This window comes from Lepidochelys kempii, chromosome 1, assembly GCF_965140265.1.
Source record: "Lepidochelys kempii isolate rLepKem1 chromosome 1, rLepKem1.hap2, whole genome shotgun sequence".
NCBI lineage: Eukaryota > Metazoa > Chordata > Testudines > Cheloniidae > Lepidochelys > Lepidochelys kempii.
This window is the reverse complement of record NC_133256.1, coordinates 258,651,438-258,673,119: the sequence shown is the minus strand read 5'-3', so window position 1 is coordinate 258,673,119 and position 21,682 is coordinate 258,651,438. Positions and strand designations below refer to the sequence as shown.

Below are 21,682 nucleotides of genomic sequence, written 5' to 3'. Positions count from 1 at the left end.
GGAAAGGAGGATGCTGCTGTTTGAAACCGTTCCCACATGTTATGAAGGTTGAAGAAGCCGAAACCCTTTGCCTTACCATGGCTGCCTGCAAGCCGAATTCTGTTGCCCAGCCGAGCACATGTGATGTCTCACACCAAATCAGCAGGCTCTCAATATAAGAGGCAAAATGCAACCTTGTACCAAAAGCACATGTGCTATGTAATGTGAATCGCCTGATTCAGTGTGAAATAGTCTTCCCTTTGTTCTCTAAAATGTATCTTTTTAAATACTACTCTCCCTTTTTCTCCCTCCCGCAGCTGCAAATATTTCAACGCTCCCCCATCATCTCCGTCCCAGAGGCTAGCGCAGATTAGAAGGCGAAAAAAAACACACTCACGATGAAATGTTCTCAGAGCTCATGCAGTCCTCCCGCACTGAAAGCTCAGCAGAATGCGCAGAGGCAAACAATGGCAGAGACCAGGAAAACATTAAATGAACGTGATGAGAAGAGGGAGGAGCGCAATGCTAAGTCTAATGGGGGAGCAAACTGACATGCTCAGGCATCTGGTGGTGGTGCTGCAGGAAAGACAGCAGGAGCACAGACCACCACTGCAGCCCCTGTATAACCGCCTGCCCTCCTCCCCAAGTTCCATATCCTCCTCACTCAACCACTCCACCCCAGAGGATTGCCCAAGCAACAGAAGGCCGGCATTCAATAAGTTTTGAACTGTAGTGTAGCCTTGTCCTTCCCTCCTCCCTTCATCCACGACTCCAACCGGTGCTTCCCTCCTCACCCACCCAACCCGGGCTACCTTGCGAGTTTTCCCCCTATTTGTGTAATGAATTAATAAAGAATGCATGATTTTGAAACAATAATGACTTTATTGCCTCTGAAAGCAGTGATCAAAGCGGGGAGGTCAGTTGGCTTACAGGGAAGTAGAGTCAACCAAGGGGGCAGGTTTTCATCAAGAAGAAACAAAAAGAACTGTCACACTGTAGCCTGGCCAGTCATGAAACTGGTTTTCAAAGCTTCTCTTATGCGCAGGGCGCCCAGCTGTGCTCTAATTAACCTGGTGTCTGGTTGCGCATAATCCGCCGCCAGGCGATTTGTCTCAACCTCCCACCCCGCCATAAACATCTCCCCCTTACACTCTCAGATATGTGGAGCACATAGCAAGCAGCTATAACAATGGGAATACTGGTTTTGCTGAGGTCTCACCTAGTCAGTAAACTGCGCCAGCAAGCTTTTAAACGTCCAAATGCACATTCTATCATCATTTTGCACTTGCTCAGCCTATAGCTGTACTGCTCCTTACTACTGTCCAGGGTGCCTGTGTATGGCTTCATGAGCCATGGCATTAAGGGGTAGGCTGGGTCACCAAGGATAACTGTAGGCATTTCAACATCCCCAACGGTAATTTTCTGGTCTGGGTAGTAAGTTCCTTCCTGCAGCTGTTCAAACAGACCAGAGTTCCTGAAGATGCGAGCATCATGCACCTTTCCCGGCCATCCCATATTGATGGTGGCGAAATATCCCTTGTGATCCACCAGTGCTTGCAGCACTATTGAAAAGTATCCGTTGCGGTTTATGTACTGGCTGCCAAGTGGTCCAGTCCCAAGAAAGGGATATGCGTTCCGTCTATCGCCCCACCACAATTAGCGAATCCCATTGCAGCAAAGCCATCCACTTATCACCTGCACATTTCCCAGAGTCACCACCCTTGATAGCAGCAGCTCAGTGATTCCACTGGCTACTTGGATCACAGCAGCCCCCACAGCAGATTTGCCCAATCCAAATTGATTCCCGACTGACCGGTAGCTGTCTGGTGTTGCAAGCTTCCAGAGAGCTATCACCACTCACTTCTCAACTGGGAAGGCTGCTCTCATCTTGGTATTCTTGCGCCTCAGGGCAGGGGAAAGAAGTCACAAAGTTTCATGAAAGTGCTCTTACGCATGCGAAAGTTTCACAGCCACTGGGAATCATCCCAGACCTGCAACACTATGCGGTCCCACCAGTCTGTGCTTGTTTCCTGGGCTCAGAATTGGCGTTCCACGGCATGAACCTGCCCCATTACCACCATGGTGTCCAAATTGCCAGGGCACGTGTTTTGAGAGAAGTCTGTGTCCATGTCCTCATCACTATCGTGATCACGCTGTCATTGCCTCCTTGCCTGATTTTGCAGGTTCTGCACATACTGCAGGATAATGCGTGAGGTGTTTGCAATGCTCACAACAGCAGCGGTGAGCTGAGAGGGCTCCATGCTTGCCGTGGTATGGCATCTGCAGGAGAGCAGAGTTGCAGCAGAAGCGGTGGATGACGATGGATGCCATGAGAATAGATATTATACAGAACGACGAGAGGACCTGCAAGATGGATTCATGGCACCAGGAGAGAAGAGTTGCAGCAGAAGCGGTGGAGGACGACGGTTAGCACTGCGCACATTTCCCGAGGAAGAACACAAGTACCCAGGAGCACATGACAGACAACATGGGGAAATTCGCTATTAAGACAAGAGCAGGAGAACAGAGTTGCAGTGGAAGTGGTGGATGACGACGACGGTTAGCACTCCTAATGCACCGTCTGCTGACAGCAGTATGGCATCTGCACGGAAAAAAGGCACGAAACGATTGTCTGCCGTTGCTTTCATGGAGGGAGGGGTAACTGACGACATGTACCCAAAACCACCCGCGACAATGTTTTTGCCCCATCCGGAATTGGGAGCTCAACCCAAAATTCCAATGGGTAGCGGAGACTGCGGGAACTGTGGGATAGTAACCCACAGTGCAATGCTCTGAAAGTCGACGCTAGCCACGGTACTGTGGATGCACTCTGCCGACGTAATGCGCTTAGTGTGTACATATGCAATCGACTGTATAAAATAGATTTCTAAAAATGGACTTCTATAAGATAGACCTTATTTCGTAGTGTAGACATACCCTAAGTTTTCACTGTTTCTAAAAGGTTGATACTCTTATCGCCCCTGAACTCTGCCAAAAAACACCACAGTACACATATCTTTATCCAACAAGCATGAAAATCATCAGGCATTTACCAAAATCTTACACCCAAACCCACAAGAAATAAGAGAAAGGGAAGTATGCTAAGACAGCAACAAGCATTGCTATGCCAGTTAGTTAATGGTTAGCATAGTTTAATTCTGCTCTATTCCCCCTTAAAATTCCAAGTGTATATTGGTGTTTAGATGATTTTACCTTTGACAGTTTCCTCGGGCTGCTAAAGCCCACAAGGATCCGTCCTGGCTACATTCAGTGCAAAAACAAAACCCTGAAAAGAGAAAAGAAAAATCATATATAATCAGCTGTGATTAATCACGAGATCAAAATATGTACAAGAGAAAGGCAAACTTCCTTCTGAAGATAAGCAACCCCTCGCTTCCAAAATGATTTTTTAAAGTTTATCCACTTTCTAAATAGGCCCCAACCAAATTTACAGCCAAGAAAAACACGTCATGAACTGTGAAATCTGGTCTCCCCCTTGGTCTTTTGTGTGCTTTTACCCTAGACTATACAGATTTCACAGGGGAGACCAGCGTTTCTCAAATTGGTGGTCCTGACCCAAGAGGGAGTTGCAAGGAGGTTACAAGGTTATTTTAGGGGGAGTTGTGGTATTGCCACCCTTACTTCTGCACTGCCTTCAGAGCTGGGCACCTGGAGAGTGGCAGCTGTTGGCCAGGTGCCCAGATCTGAAGGCAGCGCCCCACCAGCAGAGCAGAAGTAAGGGTGACAAAACCATACCATTCCACCGTTACTTCTGTGCTGCTTGCGTCAGAGCTGGGTGGCCAAAGAGTGGCAGCTGCTGACTTAGGGCCCAGCTTTGCAGGCAGCAGCACAGAAGTACAGGTGGGAATACCATACCATGCCATCTTTACTGCTGCGCTGCTGCTGCTGGCGGCAGCTCTGCCCTCAGAGCTGGGCTCCTGGCCAGCAGTCACCGCTCTCCAGATGCCCAGCTCTGAAGGCAGCATCACTGCCAGCAGCAGCGCAGAAGTAAGGGTAGCAGTACTGCAACCCCCCCCCAATAACCTTGTGACACCCCCACAACTTCCTTTTGGGTCAGGATCCCTACAATTACAACACCGTGAAATTTCAGAATTCAATCGCTGAAAATCATGAAATTTACAATTTTTAAAATCCTAGGACCATGAAATAGACTAAAATGGACCGTAAATTTGATAGGGCCCTACTTATAACGAAAAACAATTGCACAGGTAAAAACTCATGACTGTAAACGAGGTTGTAAGAGCTACCTTTTTGCCTTATTCTCAGTTTTGTTTGCTTAATAATGGAATAAACATCTCGTACCCACTGCGCTCCCGTGTCAATATGCTCCCCTGCCCCAAGCAAGTTGCTCTTCTGAACCAATAACTGCATGCTACAAAAAAGTACGACTTTCACAGAATAGGAGTTGAAGTATAGAAGTATGAATGGAAATGCACGTTACAAGCAGACAGCCTTAAAAATATATTGATGCTATAATACTAGATTATTTATTGTTACACACATTTATAACATCCATCACCAGAGCATCTCGGTGCCCTTTACATATTTTAGGTCAAGAACCATCAACATTTTTCCAAAACTGGAGAACTCATACTTTGTAAAACCTCTTCCCTTCTCCCCCCACAGCATTTAATCTTTTATCTCTCTCTCACACACACACACACACTGACTGGGAGCACCAGCCAGTAGACTTTAATGGAAAACCTGAACAAAAGATGCATCTTACACTGTCCTGCATCAGAGGGCAAGCTCAGACCCACTTCAAGCAACACATTCCAGCAGTGTGGATCTGTCACAGAAGTCAACCAGTTCCTGCAAACTCCACCCTTGGGAGACATAACTAATTGTGTTGTGTGAAGAACTGATGTAATAACAGGACATAAGGAAGACGTGATCTCTGAAATTGCTGGGACCATTTAGGGCAGGCCTCACACATTTGTACTTGTCCATTTGCCTAGGGTAATGGTTCTCAAATTGTGGGTCAGGACCCCAAAGTGGGTCGCAACCCCATTTTAATGGGGTCACCAGGGCTGGGTTAGACTTGCTGGGGTTCGGGGCCCAAGCCAAAGCCTAAGGGATTCAGCCCTGGGCGGCGGGGCTCAGGTTACAAGCCTCCTGGCTTGGGCTGAAGCCACTGGGCTTTGGTTTTGACCCCTTCCCCACCCGAGGCAGTGGGGCTCAGGCTTTGGCCCCCACACCTGAGGCAGTGGGATTTGGGTGGGCTCAGGCTTCAGTCCCCTTTTCTGGGGTCACGTAGTAATGTTTGTTGTCAGAAGGGGGTCGCAATGCAATGAAGTTTGAGAACCGCTGGCCTAGGGTGAATAATTTTTTTTAAAAGTGAGTAAAATATCCTTTTTTCATTATTATCCATCACTGAGGCAAATGGCAAGTGCAAGTGGATTCTGTGCCTGTGAAACTACACTTTCATGACAGTTTTGCAAGACTGATAAAGTGCTGTATGGACGGCACCCCAGTTTTCACCCAGACATGAACTAGCAGCCAGGGCAAACACCAAAGCATAAGTGTAACATGCTCACACCAGTCTTCCCTGCAGCTTCTGAGGAGTCTTCAGGGGTAAACCCACATAGAATACATTCCAGTTCTATAACACTGAGGTGACAGAGGCATCAATAACTAACAAAGTCCATGCTGAGATACTATAATACTTTTGCTAGCCAAGTATAAAAGGAGTTTCGAACTACTGCTCCGCTCTGGGAACCCAGGACCAAAGCAGAGTCTAGTATAACACTGTGAAACACTTCTGCAATAGGTGAGTAAATACCCTCAACTGAGAAAGAGGTTACAGTATTTCCTACTTTTTAACAATGCTTCTCCTTGCCAATAAACATTACGATCATAGTATCTGAACTAAATCTAAGCCAACTGACTTTCATCCAGTGTCTTGTTTCTACCAAACATTAACAGAACAGGGAAATGGTTCCATCTGGACATAATGAAAAGGATCCATAGAAATGAGAGAGTCATCCACGGTGTAGCCCATCATGTCTCACAATCTACCCCAGGGACTTCACGTACACTTTGAACAAGTGAAAACGGAATCTTCTGGAGTGACTGTACTGAAAGTGCTCAAAAAACAAAGCCATCACTCTGCACAACTCCCTGGGATTTCTCAGAAATTAACTTGTGGCGACCCTTCAAAGCAACATCATCAAGACAGCAGCACACAGTGATAAACATTAAAGGCTACTAATAAACCTAAAAGCATCAGGATGCATGTCTGACTGCCATCCACTGTCCAATGGTATTATCAACCTACCAGCAAGAATAATGCAATTTCAGGGTCAGACCTAGGTTTAAAAACCTGATTGACTGGGATCCAAAGTTGGAGGATATCAGATGCTACAGGAATGGCATAAGACCGCCTTTTCAGTGGCCCTTCCCTGAAAGGTATTGGTTAGAGGCTGGATATCAAGGGCTTATCTACAAGAACAAATTAGTTTGTGGCAAGCTGGGGCATGAATCTACCATGCAAGAGCCTGCTGCAAAACAATCATCCATGTGGACCCTGCAGCAGGATCCACATGGACAGTTAGTCTGCAGCAGGCTAGTGCATGGCAGATTCACTCCCCAGCTTGCCACAAACTAATTGTTCTTGTAGATAAGCCCTAAATTGCTATGTCATCAATATCAAGTGATTGTGTTTTGCGCTAGGGCCAGACTACAGCATGCTTATGGGTTGCTAGCAGCGCTCTCCTCAGGGATGCATGAATTAATCACCATCATAATCTGCCCAACATGCCCCACTGGCTTTTTACCAGTCACGGCACGAGAGGACCTGTACAGTGAATCTACTCTCTCTCACTGAATGAAAATCAGGGAAGACTGGACATTCATTTGCTCCCTCCTGTTTTAATAGTGCTACCACAGGTCTCTAAAGACAGCCCTGAATGTGACCAATAGTGTTGTCCAAGTAGTTTAAAAGACTAAAACCTAATGAAGGCAGACTGGATTAATCAGACAGACCACCACCTAGAGCAATTCTGCTGAGAAGGACTTCACAGAAATCATGGTACAGAAGAAAAGTCCAAGTGTGGTGTCTACAGTGGCAATTTGTCGATTAAACTTTTGCGTAAAAAGCCCTCTGAGTCTCGTTGAGGTGGCTTTATTTTGCCAATGAAACTGAGGAGTTTCAATGCCAAAAGTGGCACTGCAGTGCGTACACCTCCACTGTTCTGTCAAGAGAAGTTGTCTTTCACAGAAAAAACTTGGCAGTGTAGACAATGCCTTAGTTTCGACCACAGCCATGACCTAGGAATAAAAAACAAAACACACACCCCCTTATGATGCATTCCTTCAGATTAAGTATCCATTTCTGCCAACAATGTTCTAGCTGGTGCTGTAAAGATCCACCTGCATAAGCAGGAATTTTACCCAGGTAAGCAGTAGTATCCATTCCACTAGAATCTCTGAAGGATGTTAAACAGAAGCTACTAAAGTGAGACATTTTTGAATTAGCAAACCCAGATACTTGCATCAAAGAGTTTTAAAAGAGCTGACTGAAAAGCTCACTAGACTGTTAATGTTGACTTTCAATAAGTCCTGGAGCACTGGGAAAGTTCCAGAGGACTGGAAGAAAGCTTCAGTTGTGCCAAGTTTTAAAAAGGGTAGACAGAATGATCCAAGTAATTATAGGCCTGTCAGCCTGACATCAATCCCAGGCAAGATAATGCAACAGCTAATACAGGACTTGATTAATCAAGAATCAAAAGAGTATTGTAATAAATGCAAACTGACATTGGTTTATGGAAAATAGATCCTATCAAGCTAACTTGATATCTTTTTTTATAATGAGATTGCAAGTTTGATTGATAAAGGAAATAGTGTTGATGCAATGTACTTTGACTTGTTACCATATAACATTTTCAATAAAATATCAGAACGATATAAAATTAACATGGCACACATTAAAAGGATTAAAAACTGGCCAGCTGATAGGTCTTAAAATGTAATTCTAAATGGGGAATCAATCAAGTAGGTGTGTTTCCAGTGGGATCCTATAAGGGATTGGTTCTTGGCCCTATGCTATTTAACATTTTTATGAATGACTTGGAAAAAAAAACCAAAAAATCATCACTGATAAAGTTGCAGATGACACAAAAATTGGGGGAGTGGTCAAGAAACGGACAGGTCACTGAGACAGTGATCTAGAGATCACTTGGTAAACTGGGCATAAGCAAATAATCTGTGGTTTAATATGGCTGTCAATTATACATCTAGGAACAAAGAATGTAGGCCATAATTACTGAACAAAATAAAATTAGGTCTTGTACCAACTGACTAATATTATGTGTCACCTATAATGTAATCTGAAAACAATCTCTCTTGGGGATTCTAGTATACAAAGTGACAGCAGTTCAGCTGGCTTGATTAGGAAATCTATGAAGCAGCAGAGTGACTTGTACAACAGCACGACCCCTTGGCTAAGTTTTTCCCTAGACTTTATTCATATAGGGCCTTGCACTCTACATTCACATGTGGAAAGATTAATACACTTCCAGCAAGTGCCTCCCTTTTAGTGACCTCACATAAATCTCACTACAGGGACCTGGTGAGGTTCCAGCTTGCAGAACTGGAAGGAGCAGAATATGATTACAGGGAAAGCTGGGTTCCTCTAAGATCCTCCTTCATCCCCTTCACTCCGAAACAACAAGCCATCAAAGAAAACAGCACAGATTAATTCAACATGTGGCTGTATTTCTCTCTGGACTATAGAATATCTTTCACAGAGGATTTCAGGGCAACAGCAACAGGAACTCCTGAAAGCATAGCTTCTCTGTGCAGGAAGAAATGGTTTCTTCTGCAGGGTCTGGGGTAGTAAATCACATGTGCACACACACAAAAAAAGAGTAGGAAACTCTACAGGCTAAAATCCTCTTAATGTGAGATATTCCTTTCTGGGGAGAATGGACTCTTGGATTGTATGATGGATATTTATCCTAAAGTGAAGGAGAAACGGTATTACGTCATCACCAAAAAGATGGACAGTGTCAAAATCTGTTTCAAATAATACAGAGTTCAGGGTAACCAGTTCTCTTTACTCACTCCCCAACTGGTATGAAAATATGCAACCATCTCTTTCTAATTAAAAGTGTTCTAAAACAAGCAGCTAATAGCCACACAGGCAACCTGAACAGCTCTGTGCAATTCATTGAAATTGTTCCAATTGCAGTAGTTCAAGCACTATACAAAAGACAAAGTTTATTGTAGAGGTATGATTGAACAGGTTGCAGGTTTTTTAAATTCAGTTTTGTTGGCTGGCTAGAGCTTATAGTTAATGAGCAACATGGTGAAGCAATAAACCATTCTTGTCATGGAACTAGCTGTCAAACTGAAATGTTTTCTTCTCAGCTTCTGGCATTAACTAAAAGCATTCTGGGATGTGGTTTTCATACAAACAATCTCTGGCTAGGAGCAGTCCATTGGGAGACAAAAAAGGGGTCTTTGCGGCCATCATGGCTCAAATATCTTACTGCTAAGCGCGTAAATGCTTGACAGCAGGGACTTTAGTTTGAATCTTAGTCCTGACTCATGTGCCGGAATGGTTCCAACAAAGCAACTGTGAGCTTGCTCTATATTCAATAAGCTTCAGGCTGCCTAAAGATATGTCACAGAAAAATCTCATTTTCCTAATTAGGATATTCCAAAGGTCACAAACTCATTTAGGATTTTAAAATGAGAACATAAGAAACCGGATGTTTTGTCAGCTATAGTCCAGGACCTGTTGCCATGATTCCAAATATACAGAATTTACTGTAGAATCAATCCCCTGGTCACGCAAGTGTTTCTTTGCTTTGCCTGGCTTTCACAAGGCAGAACAGAGAAATGGAACTTCTGATGAACAGGAAGAGCTAAGGAAGAAGTGGGAAAGGTACTCCTGCTGGTTGCCAGAAGAAGAGTTAGAATCCCTCATCTCCTCCCAGTATGGTGAACTCCCTCTCTGCTCGTTAGCTAGTAGCAGAGGAGTAGGATTTCCAGAGTCCACCATACCTTCTGCCAGGAGGAAAGGAAGAACCACCCTTCAAATCAAAAGAGGAAGGAATGGTAAAATCTACCACCCTTCCCAGCACCCAGGAGAGAAGAACAATATTCTACTGATTTCTATAGATCACCACTACTACACTCTGCAGGCAAGTTTAAATTTGACATAGTATAAAATGCCTAGAAAAATATTTGGTTTGGTTTTTAAACTGAATTACAGTGTATTTTGTTCAATATGAACTTCCACCAAGCCTCAATCATGCTTTCTGAACTGGTACTGAAAATGATCTAACTGCTAATGTAGATGGGACAAAGCTATTTTCAACAGCGATATAGAAACTAATTTTCTAGGATAGATAGGGCTTCAGACATATATTGTTAATAATACTGAAAGATCTCTCAGGGCACCAAGCAGGAATAAAAAGACAACATAAAAACTATGTCATTATTCCACACACAAGACACTGACCCTCAGATCATGTGTCTCAGAGCTATTTACATCAGCGACTGCCAAAATGAAAATGGTACTGCCAATTCATATTATGCAGAAAAACACTGCGAGGACTTTAACCTCTCTTCGCTAAACAGAAAGTACAAACAGATTGATAGAGCCAGAAGAGTTCCCAGAAGTCACCTACTACAGGACAGGCCTAACAAAGAAAATAACAGAACACCACTAGCCATCACCTTCAGCCCCCAACTAAAACCCCTCCAACGCATTATTAAGGATCTACAACCTACCCTGAAGGATGACCCAACACTCTCACAAATCTTGGGAGACAGGCCAGTCCTTGCCTACAGACAAGCCCCCCAACCTGAAGCAAATACTCACCAAAAACCACATACCACACAACAGAACCACTAACCCAGGAACCTATCCTTGCAACAAAGCCGGTTGCCAACTGTGCCCACATATCTATTCAGGGGACACCATCACAGGGCCTAATAACATCAGCCACACTATCAGAGGCTCGTTCACCTGCACATCCACCAATGTGATATATGCCATCATGTGCCAGCAATGCCCCTCTGCCATTTACATTGGTCAAACTGGACAGTCTCTACGTAAAAGAATAAATGGACACAAATCGGATGTCAAGAATTATAACATTCATAAACCAGTCAGAGAACACTTCAATCTCTCTGGTCACGCAATTACAGACATGAAGATCGCTATCTTAAAACAAAAAAACTTCAAATCCAGACTCCAGCAAGAAACTGCTGAATTGGAATTCATTTGCAAATTGGATACTATTAATTTAGGCTTGAATAGAGACTGGGAGTGGCTAAGTCATTATGCAAGGTAGCCTATTTCCCCTTGTTTTTTCCTACCCCCTCCACCCCCCGACGTCCTGGTTAAACTTGGATTTATGCTGGAAATGGCCCACCTTGATTATCATGCACATTGTAGGGAAAGTGGTCACTTTGGACGAACTATTACCAGCAGGAGAGTGAGTTTGTGTGTGTATGGGGGTGGGGGGTGAGAAAACCTGGATTTGTGCTGGAAATGGCCCACTTTGATTATCATACACATTGTAAGGAGAGTGATCACTTTAGATAAGCTATTACCAGCAGGAGAGTGGAGTGGGAGGAGGTACTGTTTCATCGTCTCTGTGTATATAATGTCTTCTGCAGTTTCCACAGTATGCATCCGATGAAGCGAGCTGTAGCTCACGAAAGCTTATGCTCTAATAAATTGGTTAGTCTCTAAGGTGCCACAAGTACTCCTTTTCTTTTTGCGAATACAGACTAACACGGCTGTTACTCTGAAGAAAGTACAATGCTAGCAGCTCAGTAGATTAGATATTACACTTATTTCATGAGCATAATTCCCTTTTTTTTTGACTCCACATTAAGAAGTAGGCAATGTGCTTTTTAAATTCCATTTCTGTAGCTATTTTCTGGGAACCAAGGATTACTTCTTGACCTATAACAATTTAAGGTGGAAAAATTTGTAATTTGATCTGTAGACAGGTCTGTGTGTATTCAACAGCAATTTGCCAAGGAATATACCCCTTGGCTGCCGAGATTTGCTCCATGATTAGCTTTCCTTTTATTAAAAATAAAATACTGTTCCTAACCCTCATGATTGTGAAGACTGAATTATGAACTGAGGGTAAACCAATGCATTGTCATCTTCCTGAGTTTTTAGATAGCCTAGAATAATAACTAAGAAGTGTGAACTGCCCTTATTCTTCTCAATGGGTTAAAGGTGACCTGCAAAGCTTGCTTTTTTGTTTGCTTTTTTAAATCTGGGTTTGTGCCCTTTTCCTACTTTCTGATGCACAAAGACGACCCAAAAAGGATTTTTCCTGCTTGTTGTTTAACCTTAAAAATATCAAGAATTTCAGCTCATCTTCCTTGGATTAGCTAAAGGATGTGGTGAGAGTGTCAGTGGATATATAGCATTAGCTCTATTACCTTAATTGAAAGTCCTTAACAGAGACTTCCTTTCGCTATAATATTAGTCCCTGAAGTGTAAACAAAATCAAAAGTCCTGAAAAGTGCTGACCAGAAGTCCCACTCCCTTTCAACTTTCACTGTCTTGGCTCTTGTAAGGTCATACGGTCACTAGCTCTCCAGTCATACGAAGGCTTTTTCACACTGCTGATAATACCGGCTCAGCTCTCCTAGTGTTAGTGACATTGGGAGTCCCACTGCAGATGGGCAGTGAGCTTCTCCATCTTCACTTTATCTTGTCAATCAGGGTGGACTGCTCTTATTCTTCATCTTCAGACATTCTTGTCAAGTGTATCTGCCAAGCTGACACCAATCTTCATGTCCTCCTTCAGCATCTCGAACCACCTTTCTCTAGGTCTTCCTCATGGTCTTTGTCCCATGACTATTAGCTCTTGTACTCTGTGGCCAACACATCTTATGTCTCACCATCTCACATGACATAGCCATCTCAGTCAATAGCCAGTCAGCCTTTCTATGGCAGGGACTACAGTAACTCTTCACTTAACATTGTAGTTATGTTCCTGAAAAATGTGACTTTAAGCAAAACGATGTTAAGTGAATCCAATTTCCCCATAAGAATTAATGTAAATGGGGGGGTTAGGTTCCAAGGAAATTTTTTTCCACCAGACAAAAGATTATATATATACATATACATATATACACACACACACACAAGTTTTAAACAAATAATTTAATACTGGTACACTGTGATGATGATTGTGAAGCTTGGTTGAGGTGGTGAAGTCAGAGGGTGGGATATTTCCCAGGGAATTCCTTACTGCTTTAAATGATGAACTAGCAATTGGCTGAGCCCTCAAGTGTAGCCTCACACTCTAAAAGGCAGCACGAATGGAGGGAGGGAAGACAGCATGGCATACAGAGAGGCACACTATGTGTATGAGAGAGAGAGCACGCGATGCGCACTGCCCCTTTAAGTATGCTGACTCCACTCTAAGTACACTGCCTTTTTAAGTAAATCAGGAAGCTGAGACAACAGCTACTGCCCATCCTGAGCCCTGTCATGTGTCCCCCGCTCTATGGCGATGGGGTAAGCGAGGTGCAGGAGCAGGGGGGAGGGGGACACACTGATATTAGACCCTCCCTTCTCTCCCTCCCCAGCAAGCAAGAGGCTCCGGGGAGCAGCTCCAAGGCAGAGGGCAGAAGCAGCTCACAGCAGCAGGGGGAGGAACAGCTGAACTGCCTGGCAACTGACAGCCTGCTGGGCCGCTGCCACACAGGGAACTTAGGGGAACGGGGAGCTGATAGCGGGGCTACCAGTCCATGCTGGTTCCAAGCCCCCCCAGCTAGCTCCAACGGGCTGCTCTTCCTTCAAACAGTGGACAAAGCAGGCGGCTGCCAAATGACATTATAAGGGAGCATTGCACAACTTTAAACGAGCATGTTCTCTAATTGATCAACAACGTAACAACATTAACCAGGATGACTTTAAGTGAGGAGTTACTGTATCTGCACCCTGGCTAATACAGTTTCATTGAATAGCCTATCAGTTCTCATCTTACCCAGCATCCACCTAAACATTCCCATTTCAGACATGTAAAGAAGCTGTTCTCTCTTCCTCACTGGCCAGCATTCTGACTCATACTTCATGACTGGCATAGTCATGATCTTTGTTCTTTAGTCCAGTGGCTCTCACTACTGTACCCCTTTCAGGAGTCTGATTTGTTTTGCGTACCCCAAGTTTTACCTCACTTAAAAATCATTTGCTTACAAAAATCAGACATAAAAATACAAAAGTGTCACAGCAACACTATTGCTGAAAAATTGCTCTTTTTACCATATAATTATAAAATAAATCAATTGGAATATAAATATTGTACTTACATTTCAGTGTATAGTATATAGAGCAGTATAAACAAGCCATTGTCATTACAACATTTTAGTCTGTACTGAATTCACTAGTGCTTTTTATGTAGCTTTTGTAAAACTAGACGAATATCTAGATGAGTTGATGTACCTCTGGAAGACCTCTGTATACCTCTAGTTGAAAACCACTACTGTAGTCTACTTGGCATATTTTTACCACAGAATTCCTGTCAACTCCCTCCATTTACACCAAAAGCTCTGCATGCGGCACCTAACATCTGCATCCACACTCCCATTCTCATTATCACTCAACACTTCAGTATCAAAGGCTAAAATTGTATTTTTATTTAAAAGTTTTCTCTTGGTCTCACAATCTTTGTCACTTTACACACTTTAAGTCTATGCCATCTTGTTTTACTAGCTTCTCCTTGTCCCTCTCAGTGAAACACCACATGCATTCTGACTGGTTGTCTGATTTGTAAGCCATTTCATTTTTCTAATTCAGTCCTCCATAGCTCTAGGTCCCTTTCCAGTTCATATTTATTTTCATACCACAACATATCAGATGGGCCCCATCAGCTACTACCAGCATTTTACACACACTGTCAGCTAACTCTACTTGATGCAGATCTAATCAAAGTGCCTAAAATGTTAGCAGTCCATTTATTCTACAGTTCCTAACACTACTAGCACTAGTGGAACAAAAACTGATGTTAGAAGCAATGGAAAAGCTTTGCAAGACTTAAAGCAAGGAGTAGACAAGGTCTTCCACGCTAAAGAGAGGACTTGAATTTTTAATATTAAAAACAACAAGCAAAAATCCTCACACCATTCAGGCCTTCTGTATGCATCATAAAGAAGCAAAAATAAAGACAGAAGCCCCTTCCCCTCCCCTCCCCCCCGCCCATTGACAGATCATCTTTAAGCCTGAAACTTAAAGATAAGAATATAAATGTCAACATTATTAACTATTTCACTGCTGATGATTTCAGCAGAAACATCCAATTAACATGCTTATCATGGGACGCAATTCAAGATTGGTGGATTGTTTGTGAGCTGAAGTCATAGCCATCAAAACCTCCTGCAAGAGGGTGTTTATCAGTAACAGCAGTCACAAAGCTGAAACCAATAAGGCAGCAAACAGACACAGAGGAAGGGGGAGGATTTGCTTGCACATGTTTAATGGTTTTACTTTAGGTCCCATTCAAAATACCCTTCTAAACATCAACAGGGAAGAAGAAAAAAATTATTTTTTAAAAGTGTCTTTTAATTCTGGAAGCGCTATTTAAATCATGCACTACTGAAGTCATTTAAACAAGATCAGATTTAAATTTACTGCCTTTCAATTTCTTTAGCCATTCCCTAAATCTAAATAAATTTCCTTGCTAACACTAAAGCTATTCCCATTCATAGGAACAGGAGCACCCAATTTACTGTCTTTTGAATCATCCATTATTTTTGGTCTACATTAAGAAAATTCATACTGGCATAACTCCACTGATGACGTTACACCAGTGCAAACTCCTAATGTATATTCACTATGCCAGTACAAGGCAGGGTTTACATAGGTGCAACTTAGGGCTTGTCTATACCAAGATGTTTAACTGAATGGTGCAACAATACCCGTTCACTGCAACTGTGTGTGAGAACACACTTACATCTACCATACTGGATAAAGATAATGACTTTTTACACTTTTTTTTAATTTATTTAATTCAGGGTTTTTTTTTTTTTTACATGTTCCTAATTCTTTACTTTCTCCTCATTTTATAACCAAAAATTGCTAAAGTGGATGGAGGTTTTTGTAGTCTTTTCTCTAACTAGTCTCCTAATTATTAACGGAATATCAGATTTTACACACGTTTTTTAAACTACGAAGTTTCACACTTAAAATACTCATCTATTCTGAACAAGGTAATTCCAGGGCCTCATCAATACCCTTACTGTGAAAACAACGAACTGATAAACAGCGCATATTATATTTGGAACCAGCATCCTATATTCTGAATTTCCATTAGTCAGAAAGCAGAAAATTTTGCCGAGGCTATGATCCTCTTTCAGGATTACCAGTTTGATATCAATGGGACTTGTGGTCTTAAGTTATTTAGGTGCCTAAATATGGGTTTAGGGTTTAAAAAGTTTGACCTGTTTATAATAAGTTCAGTACATTAACAAAGTTATTGTGAATGTCTAAATAACTTTCCTTGTTAACACTAACACAAGTTTGCTTTGAAGAGACACAGACTGTGGCACTGAGAGAAAAGTTTTAAATAAAAACACAATTTTGGCCTTTAAAACTGCAAGCATTGATGCATAGACTTAACTTTAAGCACTTCAGTGGGAGTAGTCCCACTGAAGGAATTATTTGTGTGTGTACAGTTTCATATCTGCTTAAGTGTTTGCAGAATTAAGGCCTTAATTTTCAGTCCTTTTCCTGTAGAAGTTTTGTAAAATTCAAATGCCAGTAATGGCATTTTAAAACCCCCAGTACTTGTAATTTAGGCCAAGATATTCAAAAGCGAATAGTCATTTCAAGGGCTTAAATTCTGGGTGCCTACACTGAGACATTTTAAAAGAGGTTTGGATTTTCAGAGGGTACGTGTGTGACGAGGCATACCTACTCTGCACCAGCCCCAAAAGGGTTAACTCTGCTTTGCAGGCTAAGGAAGCTATAACCCTCCCTGCAGGAAATTGCTACAAATGCCAACTACGGCTCACAGAGTCCCTGACTGGAGACTTCAGGTTGCCTGATGAGTCCAGAGAAAGGATGGCACTGGTTGGAACCCGGCCATTTGAGGACCCCAGAGACCTGGGGAGTTTCAATGAGGGGGAAAGGGTAAGAAGCAGCCCAGGGGACTCGCACTCTTTGCTGGTGAGTGAACTGAGAGACTGGTCAGTGTGCTATTGCAGGAACAAGGGGGGGAAGAATACCCGGTGCTGTACCTAAGCCAGAACCTATTACCCTGAGAAGTCAAGTACTCCACCATCAAAAAGGACGCCTTAGCGGTAAAATGGGTGAGAGACTCTAGGGTATTACCTACTAAGGAGCCCCTTTCGTCTCATTACAGACCATGCACCCCTACGATGTATCAACGCCATGAAGGATTCGAACGCACGGATTATGAGATGGTATCTCACCATCCAACCCAGAAGTGGGCAAACTATGGTCTGCAGGACTGTCCTGTCCCTGAGCTCCCTGCCAGAGAGGCTAGCCCCTGGCCCCTCCCCGCTGTTCCCCCTCCCCTGCAGTCACGCTGCCGCACGGGTAGCACTCTGGCCCTCTGCTCCTGTCGGGCAGCACAGCAGCGTGGCTGGCTCTGGCATGGTAAGGGGGCGGGGAGCAGGGGGGTTGGATAAGGGGCAGGGGGTCCCCAGGGGCAGTCAGGGGACAGGGGGCAGTTGGATGGGGCAGAGGTTTGGGGGGGCCAGTCAGGGAATGGGGAGCACAAGGAGTTGGATGGGGGTGGGGTCTCAGGGGGCAGTTAGGGGTGGGGGTGTGGATAGGGGTCATGGCAGTCAGAGGACGGGGGGTTGGGACCTTCCCCATCCAGGGGAGTGGTTAGGGGCCAGGATCCCGGGAGGGGGTGGTCAGGGGACAAGGAGCGATGGATGGGTCGGGGGTGGATAGGGGTCGGGGGCCAGGCTGTTTGGGGAGGCACACCCTTCTCTACCTGGCCCTCCATACAGTTGCACAACCCCGATGTGGCCCTTGGTCCAAAATAGTTTGCTCACCCCTGCTCCAACCCTACTAGTTCAGCATATTACACTGCCCGGGTAGGGCCCACACACTAATGCAGACTTCTTCTCCCAGATGAGAGAGGACAACAGGGACAGAGCCCTATACCTACCCCGCACCAGCCCCAAAAGAGTTAACTCTGACCCGCTGGGCATACTCAGCCTGGAGGCAGCATATAAAAGGCATCAGCCCTCCTCAGTCTGGGAAGGAAGGACGCAGGCTGCAAGCTCCCTTCAGGGAGTTGCTACAAACCCTGACTATGGCTCACAGAGTTCCTGACTGGAGACTCCAGGCTGCCAGATGAGCCCAGAGAAAGGACGACACTGGTGGGAGCCCAGTCATTTGAGAACCCCAGAGACCCAAGGAGTTTCGACGAGGAGTAACGGATAAGCAGCAGCCCAGGGGACTTGAACTCTTTGCCGGTGAGTGAACCGAGGGACTGGTCAGCGTGTTGCAGGAAGATCCCTGCTGACTCAGGGGTGAGCACTATTGCCAGGGCCCTGGGCTGGGGTTCGGAGGAGCAGGGAGAGCCCAAGTCCCATTACTAAGGGTGCCACAGACCCCTGAGTGGCGCCCCATTCCCCCAATAGGTCAACCGGCCGTGCAATCTCAGAGGTGGGCTATTTCCCTGATTCTGGCCAGTGGGCCTCGCTGCCCTGAGGGGAAGGGCCACTCCCTGACTCTAGTCACTAAGTAATACTACCCCATGTTACAGTAAGGGTCCTCGGGGTAGGACCTAATCGGCTGCAGATTGGCTGCACTATTGCCAGGGCCCTGGGCTGGGGTTCGGAGGAGCAGGGAGAGCCCAAGTCCCATTACTAAGGGTGCCACAGACCCCTGAGTGGCACCCCATTCCCCCAATAGGTCAACCAGCCGTGCAATCTCAGAGGTGGGCTATTTCCCTGATTCTGGCCAGTGGGCCTCGCTGCCCTAAGGGGAAGGGCCACTCCCTGACTCTAGTCACTAAGTAATACTACCCCATGTTACAGTAAGGGTCCTCAGGGTAGGACCTAATCGGCTCCACCCTTCCAGCTAACCCTATGTGACCTGACACGCCGTGACAGGGTGCTAAGCACTTTGTGAAAAATCAAGCCTCTTTAAGGTAGCTAGAATTGGATCCCAAAAACCGAGACACCCAAAACTGCTGGTCACTTTTGAAAACCTTAGCCTTAGTTCATTATGAATTATAATCTAAAGATGAGAGAGTTTTACAAAGCCTCGACACTGTTTCAGTCTTTCAAACCATTATTTTAGTCTGGATTTAAACTGCTCTACCCTGCCTACATCAGTTTGAAGTGAGCTGTAGCTCACGAAAGCTCATGCTCAAATAAATTGGTTAGTCTCTAAGGTGCCACAAGTACTCCTTTTCTTTTTGCGAAACAGGAGAAAGTTAGACTTGACTTAATTGGTTTAACAAATGATGCAAGAGTGTTCATACGCAAACTGTTTTAACTGAAGTGGTGCAACATCACACCTTTTTAATTAAACTGATGCAATTTTGTGTTTAGCCTGGGCCTCAATCTAGTAACATACCAAATTAAACTGCATTAATATACACCCCACTTTGTGCTGGTGCAGCATTTCCATGTTGGGGGTCTGCACAAACTTAATTACACCAGTGTAAATTTCCTTAAAGTAGAAAGGGTGTTACATACCTTATCTCCCCTCCTATAAATAGTCCTAATTTTTTTTAATCCACCTCATTCATCTCAGTGAGGTATTCACAATTTAGACATTAACAAGGTTAACTATTTCACTAATATTTTAAGCAAAAACATTCAGCTAATATGCTTACCAACAACATAGAATGTAGAGACAGAAGAGACCTCTTATGTCATTTTATTCATGCCTTGGGGCAGTGGTTTTCAAACTGTGGGTCGTGACCCAGTACTGGGTCATGGAACATAAGGCACTGCTTGCGGCAGCTCTGGTCACCACTGTTGACCGGTCTGTAAAAAGTCCCGTCGGTGGTGCTGCCCAGCTAAGGCAGGCTAGTCCCTACCTGTTCTGACACCACGCTGTCCTCCAGAAGCGGCCAGCAGCAGGTCCAGCCCCTAGGCAGGGGGGACAGAGGGCTCTGCACACTGCCCCCGCCCCGAGCATCGGCTCCATACTCCCACTAGCCAGTTCCCAGCCAATGGAAGCTGGGGGAGGCGGCGGCCGCACAGAGCTGTTTGCGCGCTTCTGCCTAGGAGCCGGACCTGCTGCTGTCTGCTTCCAGGGTGCAGTGTGGTCCGCAGTGCCAGGACAGGCAGAAGGCCTGCCTCTGCACCCCAGCTGCGCCGCTGACCAGGAGCCACCAGAGGTAAACCCGTGCCTCAACCCTGTGCCCCAATCCCCTGCCCCAGCCCTGAGCCCCCCCTGAAATCCAGAGCCCCATCCTGCACCACAAACTCCTCATCCCTGGCCCCATGCTGGAGCCTGCACCCCCAGCCCAGAGCCCTGACCCCCTCCCAATCCCCTGCCCCAGCCCTGAGCCCCCCCCAAACCTGGAGCCCCTCATTCCTGGCCCCACCCCAGAGCCTGCACCCCCAGTCCAGAGCCCCAAGCCCCTAATCCCTGGCTCCACCCCAGAGCCTGCACTCCCAGCCCAAAGCTCCTTCCCATACCCCAAATCCCTCATCCCCAGCTCTGTTGGGTCGTGGGCATCATCAATTTTCTTCAAATGGGTCTCCAGAAAAAAAGTTTGAAAACCATTGCCTTAGGGGTACTACCAGATTGTTCCCTACGTATATTTTCCAAAGCTTTATCTAATTTTTAAAATGTTTCAGACAATGGGACTTCTACCTCCACCTCTCTGATCCCTGGGATAATGGATTGAAATTAAGAGAAAAAAAAAACCTTCCTAATGGTGAGAAGTTTGTTAGGGGTTGGAGAAGTCTCTCAGGAAAAAGGTGGAAGAGAGGAATCAGGCAGCCAACAAAGGGGTGGGAAAAGACCAGAGGGGGCACCAGTCAACTGGAGAAGGTGAATGTGAGGAGTCACCAAAGAAGAAAGAAGAGTATTTTCATCTCCATCAACCTCTTCAAACCCTGTTCACAAAAGGAGGCAGCCACAAACAGCCAAAGGCAATAGACAGCTATGTCAGACTAGAGCATATGCCAGGGAAACCAAGAGGAAACAAAAAAAATTAACCCACAATATGGAATATTTTGCAGTCTTGCCAACTTGCTGGATATCATCACAAGTATTGCAATTTGTTGTGTTTTTCTTAAATGACAGCTGCTAGACTCATGCTACAGCCTGAGAATCTTGGCTTTCATTAAAAGAAAAAAGTTTCTCTACAACCATGAGGGCAAGAAAAGGTTTAATATATAAAGCAAGGGCACACTCAATGCTGGAAAACAAGAAGGCAAATAAGAATCAAACTTTTAACATTTGACGTTGGCAATACTCTTTTAGGCTTCAGTATATAGTTAATACATCAGAAGAAAATACGTTTTTTGCCAATATTTTCTAAATGGTGGAAGCTAGAATGTTAAGAAATTAAGTACATTTCTTTTCCACCAAATGTACACATTTTTCCTTCCAAATTAGTCTACTATATTAAGCTAAACTTCTATTTAAGCTTCTTTAAAAAAAGAATTGTGAGTAATCAACTAGCACCACAGGAAATCTTTTTCTGATAATGGATGAGCAAGATTGGATTTGTAGCACAAATTT

At 44.6% G+C, this 21,682-nt stretch overlaps 1 protein-coding gene across 3 annotated transcripts in view; it reads right to left on the bottom strand.

Annotated features, from left to right (window-relative positions):
• Positions 1 to 21,682, bottom strand: part of TNRC6B (trinucleotide repeat containing adaptor 6B) — a 212,340-nt gene that overhangs the window by 179,703 nt on the left and 10,955 nt on the right. For 2 of the 3 annotated variants that reach the window (XM_073326935.1, XM_073326995.1), the window contains exon 2: positions 3,193 to 3,265. The exons of the other annotated variant lie outside the window; for it this stretch is intronic. The gene's annotated coding sequence lies outside the window, so the exon portion shown is untranslated. The remainder of the gene's footprint in view (positions 1 to 3,192; positions 3,266 to 21,682) is intronic. 3 annotated transcript variants of the gene reach the window in all.